Here is a 14,808-nt window from a genome sequence, read left to right on the forward strand (position 1 = left end):
GTCAATCCAGACATACACCAACTGCACACAGGTGGTAAGACTCGCACCTCTACTAACACACACCTGGCAGAGGCAATCCAAACATACACCGACTCCACACAGGTGGTAAGACTCGCACCTCTGTTAACACGCACCCAGCAGAGACAATCCAAACATACACAGACTCCACACATGTGGTAAGATTCGCACCTCTAGTAACACACCTGCCTGGCAGAGATGATACAAATATACACCCATTAACACACGTGGTAAGACTTGCACCTCTGTTAATAGGCACCTGGCAGAGACAATCCAAACATACACCAACTCCACACAGGTGGTAAGACGCACCTCAATTAACACCCACTTGGCAGAGACAATGAAAATATAACCACAAAACATCCCTGTACCCTGGATCATAGTTAGCAACCGTCTGGTTGACATGAGAACCAAAAAACTGCTGGGCCAATACTTTAGTTCCAACGCACCTCCTCTCAATTCAAGGTTAGGTGTACGTTCTCTAATATCGTACTATCCATAACAAATCGCTGTTTGTGGCTGTCAATGGGAAACTCCGGGGGAAATTCAACTTGACACATCCATTGATGTCTGTCCCACTGAGACAGTCCATCCATCCACACTCAAACCATAACAAGATGTAAACAAGCATTTGCAATGCAATAGGTCTCGCATTACTAAAGTTTGAGCTATTGGCATTGCTAATAATAATGCAACACCAATAGCTCAAACATTCAGCTTACAAAAAGGAGCCACAAAGACTAGGAAAAGTAGAGAAAAGCAGAGGAAAGGGGAAGGGACAAGGAGTAACCACTTGGAAAGAGAGGAGCATAGTCATGGGGAAAGGCGAAGAGAGAAGAAAGGCACAAAAGGGACATGGGGATAAAGGAAGAAAGAAAATGTTGTGGAAGGAGATCACGAGAGAGAGAGAGAGAGAGCGCCAGGGAGACGGAAATAAGAAGATACATGAGTGAGGGGGAGAGAGAAAGAGGGAGGCAATGGGCGGGAAGGCGAGGGACATGTGGAAGGGAGTGGAGGCTATAGAAAGCCTGTTCTGAAAAGAAAGGTGAGTGGCCCTTCTCTCCCTACATGGACCACGCTGCCCTCCTCTTCTGAGTACCCTAGAGCTCCCTACCTGTCCAGCATCTGCGGACACCTTTCATCTCCCAGCCCTTGGAATGCAACATTAACATGCCTGTCAGAGGGGGTGAACTTCAGTTAATAGCTGCTTCACGAAGAGAAGAGCCTCGTCGTGTTTCAGGGCGCAGTACAGCCAAGATGAATGTGAGCTGGAGCGACAGCCCGTCAGGATGCAGGAAGTGCGCGCCGACGGCCGGGCCGCCTGAAATGTGTATCTGTGAGAGATGTATACCTGGCGCTTGAAAACGCCAACTATCTTATCGGCCTAATTAGTAGAAAAACTGTCAGATCCTGAACGGGTGGATATCGCCCCCCCCCCCCCCCACACACACACACACACACCTCCCCCAAGCACTATCAGAGCAACCTTTAACCTAGAATACCGCCCACACATTTCTTCACTTGTTGCTCAACTACCGACAACCATATACCAGATTTCCGTGGAGGGGACATAACCCAGACTCCATGCCCATACAATCGATGGCCTCTCTGCTGCAGCAGCCTAAAGCAGGTCTGCTGCATATTGTTACTTTTCTATTTTTATCGCACCCTTCTCTGCTGAGAAATGGACTGAACGTGCCCTTGATATAATGAAGAGGAAAGAAAACAGCTGAAAATGAAAGTAAAACAGAGACGGGGCACGGAAGGAAGGGGAAAATGATAACGTTAGGAACAGAGAGTGCAAAATACAACAAGCACTGGTTAGAGGAAACTCTCCCATCTGCCGATGGTAGACGTGAAATGTCCCTTCTTGTACACTGATGAACAAGTGATGTGTAGAAAGAAGGATTGTTCATCATGCCATGAAATTAGTTACTAGAGCCCGATACAACATGGCGCCATAAAGAAAGATACAAAGTGACTCCACAGTGCCTGCTCCGGTGTCACGCTGGATACAGTTTCTTATTGCAATGTCGCAGACGGCGTATGTCCAAGCAAGAGTGGTTTCTAACTTCACTGCAGAAAATTATTTCATTGCACATGAGACTGCAGAAGTAAGAGACTCTTGGTAGGAGACCGATGTACTTTCTCGTATCAACAGGTCAAGGAGCAATCCTACCAGGCCAGCCCCAGGATCCGTTCAAAGGCCTGTGTACAGCCATGATCCCCGACAGGCACGTGGCAAGCTATAAATAGATTCTACTACAAGGAGGTGACCTCATCTTCGGTCAGAGGAGGCGGATGAAATATTCATTTAAATCACAGCGTTTGCAGGCTTCAAACTTTACACAGCGAATCACCTCGAAAATGTAGCTAGTATAGCAATACACCAACGGCACGGCACGTTCGCTGAAGCATTTTTAATTTACAAAACCATAGCACAGTTCTTAAGGACCAATATACGTCACTCCATATGCAGTCTGGTCTAACTTTAGCAGTATAAATGGTGTGCGAAAGCCTGCAAGTAGAACATTCGAAGCCAAGAGAAACCAGGCCAGAGACAGACGTTTAAATAACTAGTAGTGACGGCCTAATACAGACCTCTGCTAGTTCCACCCAGGGGTTCTCCGGTCACTCATCCACACCTCCGCGAACACCTGCTTGCCGAGAGCCACAGGAGTCTAAGAGAGTGCCCCGCTGACCAGATTTTGTAAAGACCCTCAGTACTTTGCTCCTCCTGAACAGAACTGTAATCTCTGGTGTAAAAGAAGCATTCAGCAAAGCCTGGGGCCTGGTCTGTGTGCTGTAGCACCCCTGCGCCCCCCGCCGCACCACACTCGTCGAATCCATATCTCCAGAGCTCGGCTGACGGCTCCAACATAACGCGTTCTGATTTACGTACCACCCACGCCTCGGCTGTCGTTCGGCGCGGTTTGAATGTGGGCTCTTTCAGCCTTTTCTCTTCAGTATGGCTGCTTTCCATTGCTTTCTCCTCCGGGACACGCTCGTCTTGAAACCAGAGTACGTGACGTACTTACTCAGCGGCAGGCTTCTGCTTTATAAAAGCCACTCCATTGTTGTACTTTCTGTGCTTATTTGCATCTTGTTAGTTTTAAGGCGCTCTGCACACAAAAAAAGAATGAAAGATGCGTATTGAGTTATCATTATGCGTCTGTTTATGGGAAGTCGTATACAAGCGCAGTTTTAAACAAGCCAGCAACAAAACAAAAAAAATGCGTGGTGAAAACGAGACCTGACACGCAAATAGGATTTCCGGCCGGGAGAAAAGAGAGGCGTGACACGCACAAACTATCCTGAAGGGGCGGAGAAACAACGGAGCGGGCTGCAGCAGAGTCTGGACACGGAGGGACAGGACGAGAGCAACCGGTGAGGGGGGGCGGCAGGGGACGAGAGGAGCCGGTGAGGGGGGGCGTCGGGGGACGAGAGGGGCGGGTGAGTTTGCCTCTATGTGTGTGTCTGTGTGCCTGCGTGTGTGTGCCTGCCTGCGCGCGCGTGTGTGAGTGTGTGTGCCTGCGTGCATTCACCAACGCGAAAGCGTGCGCGTTCACGAGGTCAAATCTCCGGCAGGAGAAGCGCGTGACAGTCTGCTGTCCACATTCCCCCAAAAGTGATAACATAAGCTGTCTCGCTCTAGACAGCAAAGCTTCGCTTTGCTTTCGTCTAGGCTCGACCTAAAAATGTGTAGCGGAGAGGAAGGCACCTCACGGGCGAACAACCCTCGGGGATCTTGGCAGATTTTACCAATACTCAGCCCCCTTTCTCATCATCGGTTGCCATTCCTTTTCCAAGAAAAGAACAGCGTCAAAAGCAAAAGTAGTGCAAACAAAAAGGTGCTAGACAGGAAGCTCAAGCATTTAGCTACCTGGTGTGACAGACAAAACAAAGTGAAATATTAAAATCAACAGACACACCAATCGTGCAACTTTTATTACTAACTGGGGTGTGTACTGGTGAATTAAAAAGGCTGGTAGCTTACTGTCGCATACCACTACCTGTAACCGACATGTTTCACTGCCCGGTAAACTTTATGGCAGATTCATCAGGGTTCACCATTCTATCACTGCACCAATGTTGGACATCATAAAATAGGAAACCTCAACCAGCTATGTCCTCTCATACCAGCGGATCGGGACAATACTCCGCCAAGTTGTCGATTGTTGTATCAATCGCACAAATCGGAACCAGGACCGTATTGGCGGAGTATTGTCCCGATCAGCTGGTATGAGAGGACATAGCTGGTTGAGGTTTCCTATTTTATGATGTCCAACATTGGTGCAGTGATAGAATGGTGAACCCTGATGAATCTGCCATAAAGTTTACCGGGCAGTGAAACATGTCGGTTACAGGTAGTGGTATGCGACAGTAAGCTACCAGCCTTTTTAATTCACCAGTACACACCCCAGTTGGTAATAAAAGTTGCACGATTGGTGTGTCTGTTGATTTTAATATTTCACTTTGTTTTGTCTGTCACACCAAGTAGCTAATTGCTTGAGCTTCCTGTCTAGCACCTTTTTGTTTGCACTACTTTTGCTTTTGACACTGTTCTTTTCTTGGAAAAGGAATGGCAACCGATGATGAGAAAGGGGGCTGAGTATTGGTAAAATCTGCCATGATCCCCGAGGGTTGTTCGCCCGTGAGGTGCCTTCCTCTCCGCCACACATTTTTTACATCTTGTTATGGTTTGAGTGTGGATGGATGGACTGTCTCAGTGGGACAGACATCAATGGATGTGTCGAGTTGAATTTCCCCCGGAGTTTCCCATTGACAGCCACAAACAGCGATTTGTTATGGATAGTACGACATTAGAGAATGTACACCTAACCTTGAATTGAGAGGAGGTGCGTTGGAACTAAAGTATTGGCCCAGCAGTTTTTTGGTTCTCATGTCAACCAGACGGTTGCTAACTATGATCCAGGGTACAGGGATGTTTTGTGATTGAATCTGATTGAGTGGAGGGCTATCCCGTATGTACCCACTTTGTCCCTCTGAGCTCCTCTTCTGATTATACAATGAAAATATAAACCAACTCCACACACACACCTCTGTTAACATGCGCCCAGTAGAGTCAATCCAGAAATACACCTACTCCACACAGGTGGTAAGACTCGCACATCTATTAACACACACCTGGCAGAGACAAACTAAACACACATCAACTTCACACAGGTGGCAAGACTCGCACCTCTGTTAGCACGTACCCGGCAGAGACAATCCAAACATACATCAACTACACACATATGATAAGACTTGCACCTCTGTTAACGCACACCTGGCAGAGACAATCCAAATATATACCAACTCCATACAGGTGGTAGGACTTGCACCTCTATTAACACGCACCTTGCAGAGACAATGTAGATTTTCCACAGCCTTGTTGGGCAGAAAATCTGGATTTTATTAAAGACACAGAGGCTAATATTATGCAATATTCCTTTATTGCCACCACACACAGCAGCATATTCAAAGCTTCTAGAACAATAGAACTTTGAACACCCCAAAAAGTATAACCCCCCCCAGAACTAGTCAACGTACTTCTTTTATTGCTGCTGCTCACAGAGATAAGTAAAGTAAATCCAAATATACACCAACTTAACACACGTGGTAAGACTTGCACCTCTTTTCTCAGGCACCTGGCAGAGACAATGAAAATATAAACCAACCCCACGCACACCTCTGTTAACACGCATCCACAGAGACAACACAAACAGACATCAACTCCACACGGGTCACCTCTATTACCATGCACCTGGCAGAGGCAACCCACACATATGCCAATGCCTGTATGGGCCTTACAGCAGCAGCCTGACTCCCCAGGTGGCATGGGCTTCTATGAGGTATGACGCCTCCGTGCCATTACGCTCCATGGGGCATGGTGTGGACAATAAATATAATTTGCGGGGCTTACAGTGTCCTGGCAACAGAGGGCTGCAGGGCTGTGGACTCGACACAGGAGGGAGAGGGTGGAGGCCGGGTATCCCGGGAAGCACCTGCTGGCACTGTTGATCTCAGAGAGTTTTACTGTTAGCTTTTAGTGCGCCTGGTTTAATGGGGAATCTTGTTTTTATTTTTAGCTCTTGGCTGATTAATGTTGTATGTTTAACAACTGCTCTTAACAGCATGTTTGTCTTTCAAATCACAGGGACTGGTGTTGGGGGTAGAGAGCACGCAGAACCAAGACTCGTGGAGAGTTCACGGGAGCCTTTGGAGACTGAGTCACCCACAGGCAGAATTTTTAGAACACTTGCCTCTCTCACCCATGATGCCTTTTCAGCACCCTGGGCGAGGCAGGCTCAGGGAAGACTGGGTACAAGAATCTAAGATGGCAACCCTTCATCCCAGAACCAAAAGTAAGGATCACGATTCAGGTCAAAAGTAGTCAACGCATGTCCTCCATTAAGCAAGGGTGGTACAAGACGAGCAGCTAGTCCCTGATGCCTCGTCATACCATGCTGCCGGCACTCCCGCCATTATTTCCTCTATTTTTTTTTTATTTGATTTTTCCTTTTAAATTTGTCCCCCCCTTTAACCAGGTGGCCTAGGCAACCACATATCCTGTCCACATATCCATCTTTTCCACATATCCATAGGGATGTCAAATATATGTTGCCCATAGGCGCTACATCACAGGAAAATGTCAGAGCTCTTCCAGGGCTCTCGGCCACTCTGAAGAGCCCCGCTCCCAAAATGTAGGACGGGCAAAGAGAGGCAGCATCTCTCTCGGGTTGTGACGTGCCAGGTCTCTTGTCTTCTCTTACAAAACCCTCAGCCCCTCTCCTCCGTTGTCTGATAAGGGAAGAATTTGTACCAGTCGACGTGTATGACATTGGGGATCCTGCAGTTCCTCTATAATAGCACTTGGCTCCCCCTGTTCAAGTGCATGGCTGGCTTGGGCCCCTTAAGGCAACATGAAGTGGGCATGGACCCTCAGGCTCTCTCTCCAGTTTTTGGAGCAGTGACCCTCAAGTCATGAAAGTCATCCTGTGCTCTCCACAGGCTCATCATTGGCAGTAATAACAAACAGGTGGGTTGAGGGTCCTAGGGAATTTTTTAACGACCACACAGTTACTGCCCCCTAAACATGATATGTACTACAAAAAGAATAACTGTGGGTCTACAATGAATCTATGTGTGTCGAGATGACTTAATGTGTACTCTAAGTGTGTTAGTAGAGCACACAACAGGATATCGCACTGTCTGGGAAGATATCCATCAGTTACTCTTCCTTGGCCGCCCTTTCATCATTTGAACCATTTCCCAAAGTGGAGAATCTTTGCTGTTGCCACCTCACTTAGTGTTAAATGGGAATGGCTAGTTCTGTAGGGTAAGGGACACAAAGAACTGGTGTTAGTAACTGAAAGCAGTGCATGAAAAAGATGTGAAAAAGGAAAAGTGCTCTATTAAAATTGGAGAGTGAGCGCAAAAATACTTTATTCTGGTGCCGTCCACTTCCAATGTTAAAAACAATTCAGTGCAAAAAAGCCAGTAGGTTCAACAAATAGCTACTGACCGGATGTATTAGTCGACATGTTTCTGCGGTTAATTAAAGATCCACAAGGTATCTACCGCTTCATCAGGACCTAAGTGTTTTGCTACTGCTTAAAAAAGAAATACATCAACATTGATACAGATATCACCTGTTCAATCCTAGTAGTCCTCCTCAGATTCAAGAGGAACGTGCTTCTCCTCACCTGGCAACAGCTCAGGAAGATAGTGCACCGCTCTGCCCGTCGGTACACCTAGCAGCCATCTGGGCCGTATGGCCATCATTGGCAGTGCCACTCGGAGCTACTCAGCCCAGGTCAGCAGTTGTCTTCTGGTACCCCCTCGCTTGGTTACAGGCGGGGTGTGGATGCTCCACTCCTCTCCCTGGACTCTCAACCCCTTATTTTAGCTTTTCGTTGAGCCTGATTCACGTCCATCTCTTTTTGCAATCACCGTCTCTCCATGGCCGTTGAGTGGGTAGCTCCCCATATTCTCTCTTCCCAGATGCTTCATGGGAAGAGCCCTACGCCCCCTCTACTATGTCCTTCAGTCCCTTTTCCCAGGTGTATGATGGTTAGTGGATAGTATTGATTGCATCAAAGGTGGATACACTGGAAAGAAGGAGACAGATTAGTCGATCAGCTCGGGTGGATACGTCAGTAGTGATGGAGGAACTTCAAACATGTTTGAAGCCCTTGCTTGGTATACACATTCCTTGGTCAACCACTGTTAAGTACATAGGGAAAATCAAGTCATAAGTCATACGCAAGATGATTTATACACTGATAGAGACATGATTACCTCTAATGGAATAGACCTTTAAACCATAGGGTAGGCATTTCTGGACAAGACACATAACCTAAGCATGGGAAGTGAGGGATGGAGCAGTGGTTTGAGCTTCAAAATGGATTCCGCACCATCGGAAATGAACCAAGACAATTGGAGTTGACACCCAATAACGTATAACTGAGTCTATACTTGTTTCCAAAAATAAAACAAACCTTTCGTAATGTTATTTCTTCTAAATATGGGCAATCACCTTTAACAGAAAAGTCACACTAATCTATCAAAATCTTGCCACTTTGGAACGCAGAGGACAGCAGTACAGTGGAAAGGTAAACACTGCCCCTGGTACAAGCGAGGAAAGTCCTCCGGCTCCTAGTTGAGCAGTTCAATAGAGGCATAACTGGGGTGTAGTTCACACCTCATGCCTTGGGACCCATGTGCCTATGTGCCCATGCACTTGCTGCATCAAACAGTGTAACGCCTACATCCATGGCTAGGAACAAAGTGTCCCTTTTTTAGAACCAGCGTTCTTAATAGGGGCTTTCAGCTATCATGTTCATTGACTTGTTATTGTATCATTGGTATTCATCTTCCACCCACTACAGCAATGGGTCAACCCTCTTCAGTCATTGGTTAACTTCACTGTGATTTACAACATTCTGCCCTTTCACAAAGGGAGAATCACACACAAAATAGTTAAGTGTGCTTATTGAGATCAAAAAATATTTTTGCTTTTATCCAATATTTGTTTTCTTGTCCGATTGATAAGGGCTCAGCAGCTTCCCCAACAATAAATATTTGTAAAAATCATAACAAAACAAGCATTTAGAATGCCCTAAAGTTTGAAGGCTAATTCCAGAACCATTAACTGTGCCAAAGTTTGCTTATATACGGAATCTGGAATTAAATATCGTCCTGGTTATTTTTGGTGGTTATTTATCGTTTTTGATACAGTGTGGCCTAATTCCATAAGCTGACTGTGTGATTCTCATTTACCCCGCAACTGAGAACAATATTATGTATTTTAGTGGTTGGTTGGTTGGTTGAAAGCTTTATTTCGATATGCAATTATATCTTGAAAGCATTACATACATTTAGAAACTGCAGATCAACAATACAAATGTCTCAAAAATTAAGAACAAGTAAAAATGCCATTTTATGCATGCAATAAATTAACTAAAACTGGATTAAATTGAGATAGACAATCTGTTTCTGCGAATCAACCATGACCATTTAAAAAATTTGGAGACACCACAAACTATGGGAGGGGAAGTGTCAGTTAACAAAATACGTAGCGCCACCAAGTGTTGGCGTGTCCCCAAGCGTCTAAATAGGGGTTTAAGCCAGCACCTCCTTGGACGAATGTAGTCTGGGCACTCGAAGAGGATATGCGCCACCGTCTCAGGCCTTGTAGGGCAGAAGGCACAAAAGGGCGATAACTGCACTGGCGATTTCCATCGGGATAGAAGGTCCCCAATCGGAAGAGTGCCTACTCTAAACTTAAAGTAAAGAGCCCTATCAACTGGCATGGTGATCAAATCCAGATAGGGTTCATAGTTTTAGTGGTATGTTTTTATGCCCCATTCTTCCTCATCGATTTCTAATACTGTTTTGAGACAGCAAAAATATTTTTTTATTTTGTTTATGAATATAAAATATAAAAAACTGTTTTTCCTGAAATACTGAGTGCCACAAAAAGAAATGAAACAAAATAGCACCAAGGTGACATTTAGCACCATGCTGCATATGATATAAAGTAGTACCTTTAGGTGCATCAGCTCCATTATGTCAATTTGTGTAATCCTACACACGATGAATGTCTCCTAGAGAAATAAAAAAGCAAATGTCAAACACTGTGAGACATGCTCACTAACTACAGAACAGTCCTGTTGCAGGGACTAATTTCCCTCAGTTTGCACCAGAGGACTGCGATGATGCAATTTTCTGATATGTTAAACGTCTAATTTATTTTCCTGGGAGGAGGACAGATGGGCCAATGAGGGGAGAGGATCATCTGCTTGACATTTCCTCTGTATATTTTTCACTTTGGTGCCTCGCATTTTTACATTCATCACAGTTTTTTTTGCTTTGTTAACAAGCATTGGCAAAGGCAATAAGTCAGGCCTTTGCAGGCTGGCGTGATGGTTATTTTTTTATCACAAATATATGCCACCAAGGATAAAAAAAGAAATACAAAAACAAGCAACTTGGATGCTTTCTACTTGCAATTGCAATGTTACATTTTTTTTTATAAAATAACCAGTGTATATAATAGCACACTGAGGTGTTTCCTAGCAAGCAGATGCACTTACAAAAGGTATCGAAAGCCGATTTTAATGCTCCTCACAGGAAAATATGATTCTTCTCGGTGCAGAAAAGGTATTTTTGCTTTTAAATTACTGTAACCTGAAGATGTAAACAAATAAAAATAAGTAAAACAAAAAATAAAGAATGGGAAGAAAGTGAAGTTTTGGCTCACCAGCTTTGACACTGAATTGTACTTCTTTTTAGGCAGATGTGCACGTGATCAGGAAAAAAATTGAAACTCACACCACAAGAGAGCCAATAGCTCACGAGGGCACATCCATTGCCCCACGCTGTGGGCAGAAGGAAAAGTGCTTCCACCAATGGATGAAAAGGGATGCCTCAAAGTCCAACTATGTATGTATAAGAAATTTTATGTATACATTTTCGTTAATAATATGAAGCTGGAGAGACAGCTAAAGCAGTGTCTAGGCTAGACTTTAAAATGCAGGACTTTTTTTTGCTATACATGTATATTTTTTATGTTTGTATGGTTATTCATTGTTTCTATTTTCTATTCCTTCTACTCGTATGTAACACATCATTTCTTGAAATCAGTTTAGACCTATTATGGGCCTGAGGAGACTCTTTGCTCCTCTTTATGGTTCTAGGGCCACTTTGAAGAATTCGACAGTCTGAAACATTTTAACAGCTTCAGATGGTGATGATCAGTTAGGGTGTAGGATGTGACTCTATAGGTAGTTTTGTGTCTTATTCTGTTGCAACGCATTGCATTGGGGCATTATTATTATTAGTTTGTTAAGTGTGTGACTACCTGAAGGCAGCCTAGAGATAGGCTAACAGCAAGACAGAAAGTTCCTAGATTCATTAAACAGAGAAGCTAGGGAACCGGGTTTGAGTTCTCGGCAACAACGCTCAACATCCTGTGATTTTGGGGAAATCACTGAACCTCCCTGTGTCTAACAAAAAGTATGTGTCCCTCTGTAATGCAACTGGTGCTAATGTAAAGTGCTCTGATACCTTTGGGTCGAGTTTGTGGTATATACAACTCCAAAAAACAAAACTCAATGGGGAGTTTATTCAACGCTTGGGCGGTTACTACTGAGTAGCCACACCCACCAAGTCAAGCCTTACAAAACTTAGGCATCATCAAACTGAGCGAGGCTGAGTATAGCATCCTAGGAGGGAGGTCATTTTTGAACACTCCCTACCTCACAGAATAGTATTGTGTCAAGATGAAACCATCCATCCTCCCTTGCATTATTCTAGGCTCTGGAAATACCAAAGACTCAAATATGGAATCTGGCCTTTGGTCTGAGCAGCTGTTTGCAACATAAGACAATGGATTCTAAGGACTTATCCCACCTTCAGGAGCATACTTTTGCCCTCAGCCATGCTTTGGTCTTGGCGATCCTGAGATGTCTTGCATGTGCTAAATCCTCGGTGTGATAAGACAATGACAAAAGAAGGGCCACTTTTGTGCTCTTTAACAACAGCCCCTCAAGCAACCTGGACAATTCTGGTGAAACATGTGTGTTCATATTGAGGGGCAGCCGTAACTGGGGTGGGGAGACCATTCCCTCTAGATGCTATAGGAGTGACTCAAAAGTGCTTCTGTGCCAACTGAATACAGGGGTTCCATTAGCAGCCATTCACTAGCTCTGCAATAGTCACTATCCTGAGCATGGTATGATTGACAGAAATTAAATGATGGAGTGGAACTCCACTCCAGTCCCGGCGCACAGCGTCAGACGTAACTTTTAACCTTATTCAGTAGTTACAACTCGTACGCTCAAATTATTCTTCATTAAGTTTTATTTTTCCATTTTCTTTTCACACGTATTATGCTCCTGTGTTAATAACTTCTCATAACAAGGGGCGGATCACGTATCCCATGGCGCACGCATTAAGTGAAGAATCAAGTCAAAAAAGGAGTATATGGAATATAAAGAGGTGTGCACGACAAACTTTCGCATTTGATATTTGATACTATTGTCCCGCCTGTACGTAGCACCCATTGAAAAGACTAAACGGAACATTCTATTTTGAAAGACACCAACACACACGTGACATGCAAATCCTAGGATTAAAGGAACCTTGCGAGTGGACACCTGGCTTTAAATATTTCAAGGACATTTTTGAACTGTTTGGAACGCTTCATTTACTACTATATTTCTTTAAATGTCATACATGTTACGCAATAATTGAACAGAAAACAGGCATGGTGAACTATATCAACGTTGCATAAGCGCAATAGATAACAACATTAGGGCGGGCGGGGCATAGAATTGTAGGACCGTTACAAACAAAATTGCAGCTCATTAAAGATTTAAAGGAAGTACGGAGGACATTAGGTCCCCAGCTGAAGGGTATTTTGGGAAGTGTAGGCATGAGTGCGAATAAGCAGGGTAATTAAAAAGTTGAGAGGTCAAATCTTAGAGGCGGGGCAGTCCCGTAGGTGGTTTATCAGCAGTAGCGCGAGGCGCATTGTGAAAAGGATTCGTAAGTGAAAGCCACGACGAGAGTAACACCAGACAAGGTATGGGAGAAATTTGATGCAATTTGGTTTAAAAGAGACCGAATAGGTTGAAAAAAGCTTCGATAAATCTAATAACGGGGACACTGAGTTTTATGTTTAGAGGGAGAGCGTTGTTGAACGCTGTTGATAAGTTTTGCCTAAAATGAAGTATGGATTTGTTGAAATGTTGATATAATGGATCAAATGTTAGAGATTTTAAATCAGATGGTAATAGCAATGTCTTTTATTTTGTAGTGGACCCCTGATGAAGGATTTTGAATAATCCGAAATGCATTGGGTAATATAAAATCTTGCAACCAAGGATGTTCAATGTTGTTATAACGTGCACGGAAAAAGGCCTGGAGCATATCCGTGTTATGAGAAGTTATTAACACAGGAGCATAATACGTGTGAAAAGAAAATGGAAAAATAAAACTTAATGAAGAATAATTTGGGAGTACGAGTTGTAACTACTGAATAAGGTTAAAAGTTATTGAATACGTCTGACGCTGTGCGCCGGGACTGGAGTGGAGTTCCACTCCATCATTTAATTGTTGTACAAGTTAACGTGAACAAGGGGCGGATCACGTATCCCATGGCGCACGCATTAAGTGAAGAATCAAGTCAAAAAAGGAGTATATGGAATATGAAGAGGTGTGCACGACAAACTTTCGCATTTGATGATTGACAGAAAAACATAAAGGGACAGATTTATCAACGCTTGGCAGACTGTTTGAGCACAAGTGTCATGGATGACGGCGGCAGCGCCTTACCTTTGTAGCTATGTCTCTGTGCTGTGTTTTTGCCCTTGCAAAACCTAGCAAAGCAATTGCAGTTTCTGCGTTGTGGAACGTTTTACTACATTTACCCTGAATTTAGAAAGTTTCACTGCTTAGGGAGGAAAGGATACACGGATTTTCAGTGATACAAGCACAATAGCAGTTTGCATGCTTGAGCTTTCGCCATACATTAACAAGGGGCCATTTTAAGGTCTCCTGTTCTAAGTTAGTGTTACCCACTGGTTGCAGACACAGTAATAAAAAACTGATAGAGGTGAGCAAAGATTTTTTTTTTTACTTTCTGAAATTTTCAGATTTTTGGCCTTTGTGAAGTTCCCAAGCTTCTCCAGTGTAAATTCATCCAATTTATTTTACGTTGCAGGATCCTTTATATGAACTGTAAGAACATTTAACCCAATAAGTTTGAGTAGGCGAGAGCCTTTTTCTCTGTACATTTAGGTTTCATAATGTTTTTCTTGGCACAATGGCAAATTTATTCAGAATTTTTTTCTTCCAGTTTACCTTTATGCAGCCAAATGCAATGCACTACGTACCTCTGTAGCAGAAGACCAACAAGCATTGGCAAAGCGGATAGGTTTTTCCTTTGGGACCTATTGGCTTTGCCAATGCCTTTTGGCAATGACGGGTTGCAGTAACCACATTATTCTGTATGCACTTACATGCCTACCTAAAAAATGATGCAAGTATACAAGAAAGGCTTGACCCTTACACCAAAAGTGGAACCAGGATACATTTTAGGAACATGGTATAATGGCTCAGTGGGATTGTGAATCTCTATACTTTACATGCTCACACGCATACACTCCTGGTATCTTCTGACTGTTAACACTATTGTATGCATTGTTTCTGCATTAATGGTTATATGACATTGTTAATCATCTCAAAAATGTTTTAATTATCGCGCATGATGGAGCTTTC

The 14,808-nt window shown here is 43.9% G+C and overlaps 1 long non-coding RNA gene across 1 annotated transcript; it reads left to right on the plus strand.

The window, feature by feature from the left end:
- Positions 1-6,188: 6,188 nt before the first annotated feature.
- Positions 6,189-13,484, plus strand: LOC144799644 (uncharacterized). Its single transcript, XR_013603853.1, has 3 exons — positions 6,189-6,386; positions 10,819-10,968; positions 13,346-13,484. It is a non-coding gene; the product is annotated as an uncharacterized LOC144799644 (long non-coding RNA).
- The last annotated feature ends 1,324 nt before the right edge of the window (positions 13,485-14,808 follow it).

This window comes from Lissotriton helveticus, chromosome 12 (genome assembly GCF_964261635.1).
Source record: "Lissotriton helveticus chromosome 12, aLisHel1.1, whole genome shotgun sequence".
Lineage (NCBI taxonomy): Eukaryota > Metazoa > Chordata > Amphibia > Caudata > Salamandridae > Lissotriton > Lissotriton helveticus.